At 35.3% G+C, this 6,699-nt stretch overlaps 1 long non-coding RNA gene across 6 annotated transcripts in view; it reads left to right on the forward strand.

Annotated features, from left to right (window-relative positions):
• Positions 1–6,410, forward strand: part of LOC116892022 — an 80,745-nt gene extending 74,335 nt beyond the window's left edge. For 3 of the 6 annotated variants that reach the window (XR_004386893.1, XR_004386897.1, XR_004386898.1), the window contains one exon: positions 2,242–2,829. This is a non-coding gene — a long non-coding RNA (uncharacterized LOC116892022). Of the gene's footprint in view, positions 1–1,909; positions 2,024–2,241; positions 2,830–5,300; positions 5,318–6,369 lie in introns of those variants that run through there. The other 3 variants (XR_004386894.1, XR_004386899.1, XR_004386895.1) reach the window with 3 other exon arrangements.
• The last annotated feature ends 289 nt before the right edge of the window (positions 6,411–6,699 follow it).

Here is a 6,699-nt window from a genome sequence, read left to right on the forward strand (position 1 = left end):
ATTGACTTCTCAGGGACGAGCAAACCAATTGGCTGATCAGTACCCAAAAGTCTGGCTTTAAACAAATGTGCAATTAGCAATATCAGAATGAACAGGTTATCCTGAAAAAATAAATCTCTCTACATATGTATGTATATATCCAACAAAGACTATTTTAAGGATTAGTTGATTAATTTAAGGAGAGCATGTAGTGGTATATGGAAGAGATTGAAGGAGAAAAGAGAAGGCAGAAATGTTGTAATTAAATAGTACATTAAAAAAATAGGAAATAACCCACACACACATGTAGGTACATCTTCTCTCACTGATACCAGACCAGGCAGTCCTCTGCTATATATGTGTTGGAAACCTTATACCAGTTAGTGTATGCTGCCTGGTTGGTGGATCGGTGCCAGAGATCTTGGGGGTCCAGGTTAGTGGAAATTGCTGGTCACCATTCTCCTTAGCTTCTTCCTCCTAGAGCCTTCTGACACAGGACTGAGGAGTAGTCTGGTACAGGATCCTTCCGGTTTCTGTCTGCTCCTGGAGCTGACCCTGTGACAGAGCTCTCTTTGTACCTGAGATCCTGCTGGGAGAAAGCCTATCTCCAGGAGGGCTGACACACAGGCTTTCAGGAGGGTAAAGCCACTGTCAGAGATAGCAAGTCCAACTGACACCAGAGATAACCAGATTGTGAGTGGTAATTTCAGGAACCTAAGCAACAGAAACCAAGGCTACTTGGCATCATCAGAACACAGTTCTCCCACGAAAGCAAATCCTGGGTTTTACAACACACTGAAAAAGCAAGATTTGGATTTAACCAGAGGAATCCTGTCCCTGACTGCTCCTAAGTTCCTGTGTATAGAGGGCTCTAGCCAGATTCCACTTGGGTCAGGAATGTGAGCAGAAGAGATGGTCTCCCCTGTACTTTCAAGATTGTCCACACTTCTTAGAGTCCTGCACTTTCCCCAGGGGCACTGGTTACAGAGAGCTGTGGGACTGGGTCATATCTGGGCACAGATGAGAACTTGACATCTTTTTATTGTTTGTTATCTCACACACACACACACACACACACACACACACACACACACACACACACACACACACACTCCCGCACTCCCACACTCCTGCATGCACTCACGGACCCCTAAAGAGACAAATAAAAAATTTGAGTACATACACTGTTAAAAATCCAATTTTTCTGTATTATAATTTTGAAACAGAAGATTTGAGAAACTTTTTAAATATTTTATGTGAAAGCAATTAATACCTGGAAACCAAAGAGAAAAATTAATAATCGAAAAGGAAGAAAAAAAGGCCCACCCTTTACCATACCACTGGCTAAGTGTGGTGACTATGTCTTCAGTGAAAGCTTATCAGAATTTGGTGGAGAAAAACCTCCTTAGTGCCTGAGTCTGATATCACCATATTTTGGAATTTTGTAACATAAGTTAAATGATAGGTAGTAAATATTATTTTTGATCCTTTAATTTATCTCAAATAATTTTGTACTGATATGTGTACTGTCATATTCCAATAATTTTTATCAACTTTAATTAATTTATTCAATAATTTATTTACATCCTATGCACTGTCCCTATCTGGTTCCCCTTCACATAGTCCCTCCCTTCATCTCCCTCCCCTTCTCATTTGAGAGGTTGGAGTCCTCCCCCAATGTGCACCCTGAAAGGGATGGGATTCTCTTTATGCAACAGAGTCACATAACCTGCACCTCTGGGAGCTCTCAGGCTGAGCCACCTACCAAAGAACCTACAAGGAATGAGGCCCTGGCACACATATAGAAACCATGCAGCTCTATCTCCATGTTGTGCTCTCCCCATAAATGTAGTGGAGGCTCTCCCTAAAGCTGTAGCCTGACTATGGTATCTGATCTCCAACAGGACTGTCTTGTCCATTGTTTTTAAAGAGGAAATGTGATTGGAGTACATTGATCTTGTTCTTATTTTCTGGACAATTTCACTGGTACTGGATTTCTGGTGGTTTTGTACAAATTTTATAATTATTTTGATAATAAGAACAAGAGCACATATGGTGGCTTTGATGCTTAATGTACCCAATCTTCACATTGCTTGTGAATACTACACTCATATTAATGTTAAAAATATTTGTCTAGTAATTTGGAAGTTTCTAAATCTGATATAGATCTGACTAATTATAAGGAAATGATTTACTGTTCAAGTGTTCATATTTTACAATTAATCAACAATTGATTCCTAAACATTTTCCTTTCCATTTTAGGTTCCTGATGCAGGGTCTCTCCATGCTCCTTATGGTGAGCTCAGACTCAGGGAATGAAGTGCTTTTTCTCCACTAGGTTCTGATAAACTTTCATTGAAGACACAGTCAAACACCTAGTCATGGTATAGTAAATCGTGGGCTTCTTTTCTCTTCGCTTTTTAATTTGTTGAGCATATTACCTTTGGTTTCCAATTATTAACAGTTTTCACATAAAATCCATTAAATCTTTTGTTTTCCTCCTATACAAACATGTTTCTTAGGCATATTTTAAAACCAAATTTTTGTGTATGCCTTACTAATTTTATAGAAACAACATGATGTTATTTCAAACTAGATATGGTTTGTTCTTTCCTTAGAAATACTCACTTTTCATTTTCTACCCCATTTGCTCTAAGGATATGCCTAGGAAATGTTTGTGAAGTGGCATCCACTGTTTATTTTTCTTTTTAATTTGTTGAACGTTAGTGATCCTTTTCAGATTGTATTACTTCCTTCTATGTAATTATGAAATTTCAGTACAGTACATGGCCTGATATTTTTTTTAGTTCTTGAGTTTCACTTCCTTAATAAATATTTTTTATACATTTATGTAATGAGTTTTGGTCATATTCATCTCAATTCTTCTGTTTCATCCTACATTCTCTTATTCTGAATCTCTGCCAAGTCCTCTTGCTATATCTTTTTATAATGATTATAAGAATTTAATGAAAGTCTAGTGTGTTTTCCATATTTCTGTAGCTAAAACTCTTGCTGTTTACTCATAACTCTAGTTTTTAATGAATTAGCTCATTAATTGTTATTGTTACATATATACATGTATACAAAGCCAACATCCATATTAGTGTATAAATAAAACCGCTGAATCAGTTTGACGTTCCCAGATTCACAAAATTATAAAGCAATGTAGTTAATGTCTATAACATTTCATTTAAATGGCAGTTAGGTCCTCAAAATTTCATGGCCACACTAGTCAAATGTTGTATGCTGGTTTACAATGTGAGGCATAGTTCACTTCCTTTTAACCAGGAAATGAGTCCAATTAATTTGGTACTAGCTATTGATATGATGTCTAAGCCAGTAGACATTTTCTATTTTATTTTTCTTGGATATTTTATGTATTTACATTTCAAATTTTATCCCCTTTCTCCTTCTCCCATACCCCCTCTCTCTGCTTCTCTGAGGATGTTCCCACTCCCACTCACCAACTCCCATCTCAATGCCCTGGCATTCCCCTACAGTGGGGGAAATAAGCCTTCAGAGGACCAAAGTCTTTTCCTCCTACTGATACTGGACAGTGCCATCCTCTCATACATATGTGACTAGAGTCATGAGTACCTCCATAGTACTCCATTGTGTAAATGTATCACATTTCCTGTATCCATTCCTCTCTTGTGGGACATATGGGCTCTTTTCATCTTCTGGATATCATAAATAAGGCTACTATGAACATAGTGGAGCATGTGTCCTTATTATATGTTGGAGCATCTTATGGGTGTATTCCCAACAGTGGTATAGCTGGGTCCTCAGTTATTACTATGTCCAGTTTTCTGAGGAACCACCAGACTGATTTCCAGAGTAGTTGTACCAGCTTGCAATCCCACCAACAATGGAGAAATGTTCCTATTCCTCCACATCCTCACCAGAATCTACTGTCACGTGAGTTTTTGATCTTAGCCATTCTGACTGGTATGAGGTGGAATCTCAGGGTTGTTTTGATTTGCATTTCCCTTATGACTAAGGATGTTGAACATTACTTTATGTGCTTCTCAGCCATTAGGTATTCCTCAGTTGAGAATTCTTTGTTCAGCTCTGTACCCCGTTTTAATAGGGTTAATTAATTCTCTGGAGTCTAACATCTTACACCTTCAAAGATACATTGCAAGGCTGGCCATTGTCTTTCAAATTCATCATAGCTAAATTTTACAGTTGAGTACTTTTCTCTCTTAACAGCTTCCTTTATAACACCTCTCTGCTCTTTGAAAGATAGCACACAGGGACCAGGCACTAACAGGGGTAGTTACTGTACAAATTTCTATAATTCCATTTTTAAATCAATGTTTCAGCAATAGGAATTTAACTGCAACATATGGAAAGTAACCAAGAGTCTGTAATAGACTATCCACTTAAGGTAGTCCCCAGACCCACAAATTCAAATGGATTTCTCCTGATTCCAGTGTTTTCCTTTCTTTTTCTTTTTAGATAGGCATAGCTCATTGTTTGAATATTGTTTTCTAAAGTATTTGTAATTTCATGTAAATTTTCTAAATTTATTAGATAGCTAGAGGTAAATATAAATTAATGATGCCCTTTTAATGTTGACCATCCTTAGTGTTTTCATATACACATTTGTATATTTTCTTCTTTAATACTCTTAGTACTGCTTTGTAGAAATGACTATTGAGCATTAATTATGATGTTCTTATATGTAATGTTTAAATTTTTGTTTAAGAATATCATACTTGGGGTTGGGGATCTAGCTCAGTGTTAGAGCGCTTGCCTAGCAAGTGCAAGGCCCTGGGTTCGGTCCTCAGCTCCGAAAATAAGAAAAAAAAAAAGAATATCATACTTGCAGAATAGTAGACTTTTCCAATGTGATATAAAATTATATGCTTCTATTTATCGAGTTATGCTTTTATTAATTCATGTTATATATGTTGTGAATTTAATTTTTACTTCATTTTTACTTGTCCATTCTGCTGTGATTGCTCTTTCGTATGTCATTATTTTATTGCAATATGGTCCATGAGTGGGATCATACTGAGAAATTGAGAAAACCAAGGGGAGCATTTGAATAGAAGTATTAATGTGACCAATCATATTAGTTTTGTGTGTATACTCCCCTTTGTCATTTGGGCATCCTCTTCACTCAGTAATTCATGGACAACTAAAGTTCTATATTTGTGTCATAATAATTGTTTGAATATATACTTCCTTTTACAGAATGTATATTTTGTGGTAATTTCAAAATTTAATTTTTCAGTAATTTCTGACTCCATCTTACTAATTATTTTTCACCAATATACCAAAAACTAATTATAAATATTTTGCTTTCTTTGCAGGGTTTTCAAGTTTTTTGGTGTGAATTGTTACATGGACAATTTTAATCTATGTTTTGTTATTGAGCCAAGAATTACATTTTCTTATTTTATTCACTTTTCCAATTTAAAAATTTCTGTGACTACGGCAAATCTCTAAAGCTTTGTAGATTCATTGGTACACACATGCAAGTATGTGAGCATGTGTATTTGTGTGCATGTGTGTTTATGTGTTTATGTGTGTGTGTGTGTGTGCGTGTGTGTGTGTGTGTGTGTGTGTGTTTCTGCCTGTCTTATGTGTGATTTACGGTAAGGAGAATGCTCATTCATGAAATGTTTGTCATGGAATATGAGGATATAGATTTTGACTTGTAGCATTTCCAAAGCAAAATAATATGAGGGAATGATAGCATGGCATTTTAATTCCATGTTTGTTCTGCAAGTCCAATGAGCTGCTAAGCTATAAGATCAATGAAAATCTCAAGCTCAATGGTAATAAGCTAGAATTCAATTGACCTAGAGACCAAATGGTGTCCTTGTAATCATACACCTGTGTATATATAGCAGAACCCTCACTCACCCATGGTCATATACACAAATATCAATATCTATATCTTTATCAATATCTATATACATCTATCTATCTATCTATCTATCTATAGATATAGATATAGATATGAATAATTTAAAGTACCCAATTTTACTTAACTAACCACTTTTTAGCCATATACCACATCATCTTGAAACTAATTTGCCCTTAGTTTTGAAAGATGATTGAAAATTCAAATTCTCCATCTTTACTTTTCTATTTTATTATTGTGTCAATTTTGCCTCTCTTATGGCAGTTCCTTATGTAGTTTATATTTGGTTGACCATAAGACAAAAATTAATCTATCTTTGCTATGGATGTAATATTTTTATTCTTTTAATAGATTTGAAAATTATCTCCTCCTTCAAGTCAATGAATTGGAAGATTTAAAAATAGATATGCATGTTTTTAAAAATCTTAAATACATGTTTATTGCTTTCAGTATACTCATCTTCACTCATTCATATGCTTTCGTTTAATTTGTGTCATTTATTTCTAATACAGGGTCTGACTATGCTGTGCAATGTTGATGCAACTCAAACATTAAAGCCCTGCTTTCTCTCAGCATCCAGGGATTCTCACTCTGGAGATTACAACCATGAAATTCTGGTATTGTAAAGCCACTTGCTTTATCATTTCTTTATTGATTGTAGATTGCTCATGAAAAATAATTAGACTGAACTTTATATTTTTCTACAATCTACATTTCTTTTGATTAGCATGTTTAATTTTACAAAAGGTCTTATGCCCTTTCACAAAATCGAAGATTTTTCTTGTTAGATTTAAACACCAGACATCTAATAACCAGAAATGTACAATATTTATTTTCTCCCA

The sequence above is a fragment of the Rattus rattus genome, chromosome 2, assembly GCF_011064425.1.
Source record: "Rattus rattus isolate New Zealand chromosome 2, Rrattus_CSIRO_v1, whole genome shotgun sequence".
Classification (NCBI taxonomy): Eukaryota; Metazoa; Chordata; class Mammalia; order Rodentia; family Muridae; genus Rattus; species Rattus rattus.